A 9,467-nucleotide genomic window follows, 5' to 3' on the forward strand; every position below is an offset into this window, starting at 1 on the left:
TGTCTGTCTGCCTGTCTGTCTGTCTGTCTGTCTGTCTGTCTGTCTGTCTGCCTGTCTGTCTGTCTGTCTGTCTGCCTGTCTGCCTGTCTGTCTGTCTGTCTGTCTGTCTGTCTGTCTGAGTGTAAAAACATGTGTTAATGAGTAGGGCAGTCAGGTGGTGGGGGATCCTCCTCACAGTGTGACCTGGGCTTTAGCAGCACCTGTCACCGGACGCTCACAGGTTTGATCCCCGTGTGTTTATCTTGCAGAAGCTGAGACTCCACGGGAAGCAGCTGACTGGTCGAGCCGTCGGGAGGTCAGGGGTCGAAGGCCATGGCGGGCCGACTCCTCCTCTTCCTGTTCGTCTCCTTGACGTTAGGCCACGCCCACTACCTGTCTGGCCAGCGTCTCAAGCCCCGCCTCCAGAGAGACAGACGCAACATTCGGCCCAATATCATCCTCATCCTGACTGACGACCAGGATATAGAGCTAGGTAACATAAAAACTATTACTATACATGTACCTAGAACAATTACGGACCGGGGTTCCAACCCGGGACCTTCTTGCTGTGAGGTTTTCTGACCCCCCTCCCGCCACTGCCCAAACAACGACTTCCTAGTGCGCACGCATTCACCATTTGACCCCCGGGGGGTCCCGACCCCCAGGTTGAGAACCACTGTTTGTGTCATACCTGGTCACAGCACCTGTGTAACATGATCAAGATCAGTAAATGCACCATGCTAGCAGCTAGCTGCTAACAGTACACTCTAGCAGGGCAAGCTACACTGCGGCAGTGGTGTATAAACTACTCGAAAACCATACTTAACACGTTCACTGCCAATGACGAGTTGATACGTCAAAAAAAATCCAACGGTTAACTGCCAATGACGAGTTGATACGTCAAAAAAAAAAAAAAAAAAATTTGACGGTGGGATGTGCATCTAACCCTTTTACATCTTCTATATAAATATGGGAGCCACCGAACGTGTACAACCCATTCCACCGACCCACTAAGTGGCGACAGTGCTCTCCAGACTAGAAAAAGCCGAGCCAAAACTGCAGGGGAACGCGCGATGAAACCATTCTCATACTGTAAAATGGATTGGCGAAAACGCTTTCGTTTTCGCGCTGGTTGCTGGCGGTGGGGGATTGCAAATTTGCATAATAGATTATGGGTGCAACACACTTTGAAACACGCAAGTCAAAAGTCAAGTCAAATTTTATTTATATAGCACCTTTCATACACAAGGCAATTCAAGGTGCTTTACAAAAAAATAATCGAAAAAACAAGCAGCAAAGCAATGCACATATAAAAAACACATAAAAAACACAGCCGACAGTTTTAGTTAAAATATATACTCAAATTAACAAACATGAAACATTATTTCTGTTTTAAATAAGTTACAAGGCATTCTTCAGTATTATTATTACATGTACAGTCCATTTGTTGGAAATGTACAGGAATCTTTTTTTTTAAATTACAGGCCGAGAGAGGCAGTAGTTTAGTAGCAGTTAAAAGCAAGAGTAAACATAAAGGTCTTTAGCTTGGATTTAAAAATAGGCAGAGTAGGGGCAGATCTAATGTGTTGAGGGAGTTTGTTCCAGTTATGAGAGGCATAGTGGGAGAACGCGGCTTCACCATGTTTTGATTTGGTCCTCGGGACAATTAGTAGACCAGTGCCTGAAGATCTCAGGGATCTGGATGGTTCATAGTGTAGAAGCATTTCAGAGATGTAGTGTGGGCCTGACCCGTTGAGAGATTTGTAAACTATTAGCAGAATTTTAAAGTCTATTCTAAGATTTACTGGCAGCCAATGCAGGGATTTGAGAACTGGTGTAATGTTTTCAGCTTTCTTGGTTCTTGTTAGAACTCTAGCAGCCGCATTCTGAATGAGCTGTAGTTGTTTAATAGCTTTTTTGGGAAGACCATTGAAAAGACTGTTGCAGTAGTCTAGCCTGCTAGAAATGAAAGCATGAATTAGTTTTTCAAGATCTTGTTTGGACATATAGCCTCTAATCCTTGCTATATTTTTTAGATGATAGAAGGCAGATTTTCTTATAAGCTTGATGTGGGAGTTGAAATTTAGATCAGAGTCAATAATAATGCCAAGATTTTTTACCTGGTCCTTTGGCTTCAAAGATAGGGATTCGAGGTGAGCAGTAACTTTGAGCCTATCTTCTTTTTTGCCGAAGACAATTATCTCTGTTTTGTCTTTATTAAGTTGGAGAAAATTCTGGCACATCCAATCATTAATTTGCGCAAGGCACTGACACAGTGTCTCTATGGGGGCATAGTCATCCGATGAGAGGGCTATGTAGAGTTGGGTGTCATCTGCATAGCTATGATAAGCTATTTTGTTTTTTTGCATAATTAGGCCCAGAGAGAGCATATAAAGGTTAAACAGGACAGGACCTAAAATTGATCATTGGGGTACCCCACATGTCATTTTGGTTTGGTCAGATGTGTAGTTGCCAATGGAGACAAAGTAGTTCCTGTCTTGCAGATAAGATCTGAACCACTCTAGGACCGTGCCGGAAAGCCCGACCCAGTTTTCCAGTCTGTCCAATAGAATTTCGTGGTCAACCGTATCAAAGGCAGCGCTGAGGTCTAGTAACATTAAGATTGAGATTTTACCTGAATCAGTGTTCATTCGGATGTCATTTATAACTCTGATAAGCGCAGTTTCGGTGCTATGATGGGGTCGGAAGCCTGATTGGAAGGGATCTAGGAGATCATTGGAGGATAGAAAGGTATTGAGTTGTTGGTAGACAGTTTTTTCGAGTATTTTGCTAATAAAGGGAAGATTTGATATTGGTCTGTAATTGCTGATTATAGAGGGGTCGAGGCTACGCTTCTTTAGCAAGGGCTTAACAACTGCAGTTTTTAGAGATTTTGGAAAAATGCCTGTAAGAAGAGAGGTATTAATTATCTTCAGTATGTCGGTCGCCAGGCAACTGTAGACATTTTTTAGAAAGCTTGTTGGCAGGGTGTCTAGGCAACACGATGAGGATTTAAGGCCTCGTATCGTTTCTTCTAGTTTCTTATGGTCAATGACATTGAACTGAGTCATGTTAATTAAGCACCTATTCTGTGGGTGCGGCGGAGCCACATTTGTTCTTGATGTGGAAATAGTTAGTCTGATATTTATAATTTTATCCCTAAAGAAGGTCGCAAATTCATTGCATTTGACATTGGATAGAAGATCAGGGGCAATTTGTGGGGGGGGGTTTGTCAGCCTGTCAACAGTGGCAAAAAGAGTGCGAGCGTCATTGGTGTTTTTGCTGATAATGTCGGAGAAGAAGAATTTTCTGGAATTTTTTAGTTCCTGGTTGTAGGAGTGAAGACTATTTTTATAGATGTCATAATCGATGTGAAGTTTAGTTTTCCGCCATTTGCGCTCGGCTTTCCTACAATCTCTTTTTTTGTTATTTACAGAGGGAGCGTTTCTCCATGGTGCTTTTTTCTTACCGGAGATTAGTTTAGATCTAATGGGAGCTACAGCATCAATAGCCTTTAGGGTTTTAGAATTGAAGTTATCTAGGAGATCATTGACAGAGGCTGAGGAGAGGTAAGGGGCCAGCGAGAAAGCCTCCATGAACCGTGTGCTAGTGCTCTCGTTGATGTGACGCTTTTTGATGGTTTTTGACCGAGTAAGAGCGATAGGGGTGACCTTGAGTTCAAGAAAGATACAGAGATGGTCGGACAGAGCAACATCACTAGCTGAAAGAAACGATGACTCAAAGCCCTTGGTGATAAATAAGTCTAGGGTATGGCCTCGATTGTGAGTGGGCCCAGAGACATGTTGTAACAGGTCAAAAGTGTCAAGGACGTTATTCAATTCTTTGGCATTATTATCATTGGGGTTGTCAATATGAATATTAAAATCTCCTGCAATAGTTAAACAGTCGTGTTCTATGGAGATTATAGAAAGGAGTTCTGAAAATTCATCAAAAAAACTACTAGAGTACTTAGGTGGTCTGTATATAATCAGTAGTAAAATAGAGGGAGAGCACTTCAGAACAGCGGCCAGATATTCAAACGATGAAAAGTCGCCAAACGATACCTGCTTACATTGAAAAACATCAGAGAAAATAATAGCTACTCCTCCCCCCTTCTTACCGACTCTGGGGGCGTCAATGTAGTTAAAGTTAGGTGGGGCTGACTCATTAACCCTAGAACACTAACGTGATTTAAAGTCACACCATCACTAACGTCGGGTGTATTTCACCCGATGCAATATACCCCATAAAACATACTTCTCATCAAAATATCTTAAAGTACAACAATACATGGCAAATTGAGGTACTCTTCTTTTGTTTTTAAATGTGAAATATCACAAAAAACACAAAAAAGTTTATTATGGGGGACACTATAAAAAATATGTCAAATTCGGGAAAAATGAGGTAATCGTTATAAAAAATCCCCCCTCGCAAAAAAAAGGAGCTCCCAACTTCTCCTTCGGTCCACCCATTCATGGGACTTGTGTGGTGAAAAAAAAAAAAAAGTCACCACAATACCATTGTAACTAACCCGAAGATATTTTACCCTCTATCACTAACGTCGGGTGAAAATCACCCGAACGCGTAGCCGGTAGAAAAAACCATGAATGGGAGCAGGGAAACAAACCTACATTCAATGACGTCAGTGAGCATCCTGAAGGTACCTAAGGACCCGCCCACCTCAGACAGCAGCAAGACAATGAAAATCACGTGAATTCAATTGTCCGGGCGAAAATCACCCGACGTTAGTGTTCTAGGGTTAAGAACATATTCCCTGTTGTTTAGATCAAGCCAGGTCTCTGTGAGGAACATGAGGTCCAGTTTATGACTCGTAATCAGATCGTTTATTAGAAGCGACTTGCTTACAAGTGACCTAATATTTAGCAGTGCAGCCTTGATACTTGCATTGCTGGGTTGATTTTGTAAATGCTTTTCAGAGTGTCCCTGGAGAACAGATACTAGGCTTGGTCCTGGAACAGGACGTGCTGAGAGATAATCTTTGTTTGTTCTGTAGCTAATCAGGGTGGGGATAGCTAGACATTTGATCGTTTCATGATGCTCTGTGACCTTGTTTTTGGGGCCGGAAATGATTTTTTCAGTTTTCCCCTTTGGGGCGGGCAGGGAGATTGAGGGAAAGGTGAGCGGGTGGGAGGGGGAGGTGGTTTTGAGGGTGGGGGGTCGGAACAAGGAGGTCTTGGGGGTGGGGAGGAGCGAGGGGGTCTTTGGGGTGGGGAGCATAAATAAGACCAGAATCGCAAAAGCTTCATCAAAGCTCTCAACCGAAACCCCAAGAAACGAGCGAGCCCATCCAGACTTGCCCAGCGGCCGCCAGCAGACAGGAGCAGCAGCAGCAGCAGCAGAAACTCGCTTGTGACACGCCCGCTGCAGCCAAGAAGAACACACACGGAGGGAGGAGTTTGAAGGAGAGGGGGGTTTCCTGCTGTTATGGAGGAAATTACTGTTCAAAACTATTGTTTAGATGTCTGACGTCTTACTGATGCCAAAAATGAATGGTTAAAGTGACTGTTCTATCGAATTTCACAAAAAGCTATTTATCTCAGCTTAAATTTTCAGACGCTGAAACCATGCTGTATTCAAGTGCTAATGCCTACATAACTACTAACTCTACAAACTAACTCTTTTAGACAGAGAAAGCACACATTCTATTAGTTCTTTTGAGATATTTTGTGTTCACAAAATCTTAGCAGAAAAGAATCCTCGGGTCTTGAAAGATGAGCCAGAATCCTCAAAAAAAAACTTTGGCAGAAGCTACCTACAGTAAAAAAAAAAAAAACGGCTGGCAGTGAATGTGTTAAGTAAAAGTAAAGATATCTTCCCAGAAAAAGACTTTGGTAAAAGTCAAAGTCACTCATTAGAATATTACTTGAGTAAAAGTCTTAAAGTACTTGATATTTTCTGTACTTAAGTATCAAAAGTAATTTTCTGATATTAAATGTACCGTAAATTCCGGACTATAAGCCGCGGCTTTTTTCCCGTTTTTTGGCCTTTTTTGCCCCCTGCGGCTTATATAACGGTGCGTCTTATCTATGGATTTTTTCCAAAAAAAAAAAAAAATCTCTCTTTTTTAGCACTCTTTCTAACTATAAATCCACTTCTGTTTTAATTTCCTCTCTTGCCCTCTTTTAACAACATAACATAACATAACATAACACAACACAGGTTAGCAGAAAGAAAAAGACGAAGCAATCACGCCATGAATGAGGAAATGACTCACCTGCTGGAGGCTGGAGATACACCGCTTGGGCTAAACTTTTACTCCGTGAAACACTATCGATTAAGTCCGACATCGCTCAGAGGTTTTGAGCAGCTTGAAAACAAGTTTGAAAACGTGCAGAAGTCCATCCACTCACTCACTAAAGAAAATAATGCAACCGTGAAGAGTTTCACTCGTGTCCAGCCATCTGGCCGAGTTAGAGCCGAAGTCCCGAACACAGTGAGAAAACCTCCCGAAGGTGCTGCTGCAGCGGGGTGCATATTGTCCGGCCAGCCGACCGAGAGGCATGCGAGCCGGGCACTATTAAACAGTTGGGGTGTGTGAGGTGGCTGGCTGTGGAGGTGGCGGTTTCTCCTCCTCCTCCTTTCTTCTTTCTTTCCGGCCTGCCACCGAGGGCCATCTTCATCTGCCTACTCCGCTGGCCCGACCGTCAACTCATCCTCCAGGCTGCGGGGAAGAAGCCCCTCACCTGGGAGGGTACGCGCTTTTTCGTCCCGGCAGGACCTCCGCGTTGGTGCAACAGAAACGCGCAACATACAACAGCATCATCGAGTCAATGGATATCGCTTTGGCGTACTGTACCCAGCGAGACTCGTCATAACCATTGATGGACAGCGGCGGAACAAGAGCTCAAAGTGAAACTGCCGAATATCTTTTGAGTTGGACTGGTCAATAGTACTGTGGGTAACTAAAATAAAAAAATAAAAAACGGAATTCTCTCTTCTTTAGCACTCTTTCTAACTATAAATCCACTTCTGTTTTAATTTCCTCTCTTGCCCTCTTTTCACCACACCGCGGACACTGTGTGCACTGTAAAAAAAACAAAAAATACCACAATGTGTGATTTTGTCTGGGGATTAGTGACCTGACTTTTGTTTTGTTGAAATGTTAATAAATGGGAGCTTCCCCAAACAGCCATCCATTCCCGACAATCCCCTCTGTGCACGAAGCCTTACATATGGTAATTAAACATCAAAACACCCGCGGCTTATAGTCCGGTGCGGCTTATAGAAGAAAAAAATAGTCACCTTTGAAGGTGCGGCTTATAGACCGGTGCGTCTTATAGTCCGGAATTTACGGTACTTAAGTATTGAAAGTAAAAAGTACAAGTAAATGCTGCAAAAAAAATCAAGCAAAAGACATGCCTGGGCTTGAGTGGAAGTCTATTTCTTCTTCTTGACTTTTATAGCCGCTGGCAAACAACCTTATGTTGCATTACAGCCACCAAATGGAATGGCAAACTAGGAGCACTGATTTGCCAAACCTGATTGCTTGCAGGCTACGCAATTTCTCTGATTTTACTTTGTAACTAAGATGCTTGGGGGAAATGTAGTGGAGTAAAAAGTATCCATTTTATTTGGGAAATGTAGTGGAGTAAAAGTGAAAGTTGACAGAAATATAAATAATCAGTAAAGTACAGATACTCAGAAAAATACTTAAGTACAGTACTTAAGTATTTATACTAAGTTAGTTACATTACACCACTGCATTGCGGCCATGCAACTGTAAAATATCACAATCCAAATACAGTGAATTTACAAGTGTTTTTAAGTAACTTAACATATTTACAACCAAAACAGCGAAAATGCAGAGAGCAGAGAAACTGCGAACCCTTTCCCGGAAAGTCCAGCAACAAAGCCGACAGAAGTGCAGGAGTTAGCACAATAAAATGCTCACTATACTTCCAGCAAGTCCCCTTTTACGAGAAGGCCTCTACTCTTAACATGAAAAACCAATATACGTATTTAAACCACTTCATGACACACACATATCAACAACACGTAGAGAACGTACTGTATAAACCCTGAAAACGGGAATGTATATTTGCATCCTTCAAAATAAAAGTCTATGATTCACTCCATGTAAATTCTGCCAAAATGTACCTTGCCCTGTTCATAATATAGCACATCACACTACTACACTATCATGGAACCTCCCTCTCTCTCCTCTCTCTCTCTCTCCTCTCTCTCTCTCTCTCTCCCTCTCTCCCTCTCTCTCTCTCTCTCTCCCTCTCTCTCTCTCTCTCTCTCCCTCCAGGGTCGATGCAGGCCATGAATAAGACTCGCCGCATCATGGAGGAGGCGGGACTTATTTCTCCAACGCCTTCGTGACCACGCCCATGTGCTGTCCATCACGTTCGAGCATGCTCACTGGGAAGTAAGTTCAAGCTTTATTGGCATGATACATGTGCACATGTTGCCAAAGCATAGATTCAAATATTAATGCAATAGAAATAAAGTCAAATAAAATGAAATAAACTGATTATTAAATATATAGATCATCACATACAATATTTCTGGATAGTAACAACAATAACTCTCTCTCTCTCTCTCTCCTCCTCTCTCTCTCTCCCTCCTCCCTCTCTCTCTCCTCTCTCTCTCTCTCCCTCCCCTCTCTCCTCTCTCTCCTCTCTCTCTCCTCCCCTCTCTCTCTCTCCTCTCTCTCTCCTCCCCCTCTCTCTCAGGTACGTTCACAACCACAACACCTACACCAACAACGAGAAACTGTTCCTCGTTGTCGTGGCAACGGCAGCACGAGCCCGCGACCTTCGGGGTCTACCTCAACGACACTGGATACAGGACAGGTAGCACACACACACACACACACACACACACACATATACTTACACACACACACGCACGCGCACGCGCACACACACACACACACACACACACACACACTTACATGTAAATATTTGGCTTTTAATGCAATATGCATTGATTCTCCTGGCTGATTCTCCCCCTCTCTCTCTCCCCCCCTCTCTCTCCCCTCCCTCCCTTCCGCTCTCTCTCTCTCACCTCCCTCCCCTCTCTCCCTCTCTCTCTCTCTCTGTTCTAGAATGAGCTAAAGTAAGAGTTCTTGAGTTAGAGATCCAGCTTGCTTGAATATATCTAATATGATTCCAGGTCTCATGAGAGGAAGAGACATGAGCACAATGAGCAGAGATGGATAGAGCATTGTCTGTGCTGCAGTGATGCACAGAGAGCTGACTTCATACTAGATAAGTTAGTGCTGTTACATAGTACAGTATGGTACAGCTGTGCTACAGAGATGTGTTACATCAAGACAGGTGGTAGATTAGGATTTCTGTGGTAGGAGATCAAATGTGTGTGAATGTTCAGGACAGTATTTGTATGAGGATCCATATTATGTTTGTATCTATTTCAATGAATAACTGAAAAGGGGAAAAAATACTGAACTATAGTCAGTCTGATAGCATTTTCTCTAACACGATCTCCCTCCCTTCCTCTCT

General features: G+C 43.1%; 1 pseudogene across 1 annotated transcript in view; it reads left to right on the forward strand.

Moving 5' to 3' along the window:
• The first annotated feature begins 312 nt into the window (after nt 1–312).
• LOC310794991 (extracellular sulfatase Sulf-2-like) overlaps nt 313–9,467 on the forward strand; it is a 38,782-nt pseudogene continuing 29,627 nt past the window's right edge. The window contains exons 1-3 of the transcript in view: nt 313–472; nt 8,252–8,371; nt 8,679–8,798. The product of the transcript in view is annotated as an extracellular sulfatase Sulf-2-like (transcript). The remainder of the gene's footprint in view (nt 473–8,251; nt 8,372–8,678; nt 8,799–9,467) is intronic.

This window comes from Poromitra crassiceps (genome assembly GCF_964638095.1).
Source record: "Poromitra crassiceps genome assembly, chromosome: 20".
NCBI lineage: Eukaryota > Metazoa > Chordata > Actinopteri > Beryciformes > Melamphaidae > Poromitra > Poromitra crassiceps.